Raw genomic sequence first — 1690 nt, 5'->3', positions numbered from 1 at the left:
GAGTAGCAGTTGTATACAATCATAAGTGTAAATATATAGAAGGTAGTTGACATTCTGTTTACTTAACTAAATAAATAGTTCGTTGAATCCTAGAGTCTTTTTTGTCCAACTGTGGTATTTTAATGGGAATTTCCAGTATTAGAAATAGATTCTCTCTTATAAGCAGGGCTCCAATTCAATGTGAGAATTGATAGTTACCCCTATTAATAGTCATACCACAGGGTAGCAGCAGCCATCTTCCAGACGGGGCGATTGTTCCAGAGTCAATACCATGAGCCACAATTCTCAAGCCTTCTTGCCCACCAATGCCGGACTTCCTCCAAGCTATGAGACAATCAAAGCGGAGTATGGGGTGACTGAGCTGAGGAAACCCAACATCTCAGCTGTTGTGAGGACCACCATGATCAACATGCCCAGAGAGGTCTCTGTGCCTGACCATCTGGTCTCTGTTCAGTATACTCTTATTCAAGGCCTGGTGCCTGGGTTTCATTGCCTACACCTACTCTGTGAAGTCCACGGACAGGAATATGGTGGGCGATGTGACTGGAGCCCAGGCCTACGCCTCCACTGCCAAGTGCCTGAACATGAGCTCCCTGATCCTCAGCATCCTTATGGTCGGTATCTGCATCATTATTTTCTCTACCGCCTCTGTGGCAGTCTTTCAATCGTTTTCACAAAGAGTGCCACATTCTGGATTCTAGCTGCCCTGTGTTCCATGGTCCACATCCGGCCCTCTCCCCTAGGCTGAGGCCATGACCCCTTTACCCTATGCATATGCAAACGTTACCTTCACATATCTGTCTGCAGTGGATTCAATAAAGTGTGCTTGGTGGAAAAAAAAGTCACACCACCAATGCATAATCATGTCCACGTTATCTGTTATATTGGCACTGTAGTTCATACACCTTTGTAAGACTTTTGGTGTTTTACTCCCCCAACAGCCTGCCCGGTACCTTATAGAACTGGGCAAGCTAGTTAGCAGAGAGGAAGTTTCCATCTTGGTTCCAGCTTTTTTGCTACGGATCTTGCAATGAAGACATGAGGTATCTTCAGGAATAGGGTCCCGTCCTCCAGCTTTGTTAGGCAACAAGGGAGGGCCAGAGCCTGTATTGTATAGGGGACAAAGTCAAAAGGAAGTATCCCACATGGGACACTGGGATTTTTGTTTAATTATTCATGACTTCTAAAAGGAACCTTTTTCAGCTTTTAAGAGTATTGCTCTTTAAACTATTCTTGTGTGTGTGTGTGTGTGTGTGTGTGTGTGTGTGTGTGTGTGTGTGTGTGATTTTTAAATTGGCTTACAAGGTAGTAGATTTCAATATGACTTTTCCATATATCCTTTGATTCATTTAACCTTCCCCTTTCCTTTTCCTCCCCACTCCCTTCTTAAACCTTTTCACTCCCAGTATTCCCCTCTCTACTTTCCTATTACCTGCATTCTTGTATCCTGCACGCTTACAGCCATACTGTCGCGTGATCTTTTTCTAGTTTCCTGACTAGATACTCCTTGCTAGGCAAAGTAAATTAGAAGTTTGAAGCTTGGATCCACACATGAGGAAGACTATGCAGCCCCTGTCTTTCTGGGCTTTTGTTACCTCAGTATAACTATTTCCAGTTTCATCAATTTACCTGACAACTTGGTCATTTTTTTGTTTTTACAGTTGAATAAAATATTTCTATTATTTATTCT

At 43.1% G+C, this 1690-nt stretch overlaps 1 pseudogene; it reads left to right on the top strand.

Annotated features, from left to right (window-relative positions):
* Positions 1–271: 271 nt before the first annotated feature.
* On the top strand, positions 272–701 carry LOC114633730 (annotated as a pseudogene).
* Positions 702–1690: the final 989 nt, after the last annotated feature.

Source organism: Grammomys surdaster, unplaced genomic scaffold (genome assembly GCF_004785775.1).
Source record: "Grammomys surdaster isolate TR1022 unplaced genomic scaffold, NIH_TR_1.0 98, whole genome shotgun sequence".
NCBI lineage: Eukaryota > Metazoa > Chordata > Mammalia > Rodentia > Muridae > Grammomys > Grammomys surdaster.
Note: the sequence above shows the minus strand (reverse complement) of the source record. Positions and strands in the feature narration are given on the sequence as shown.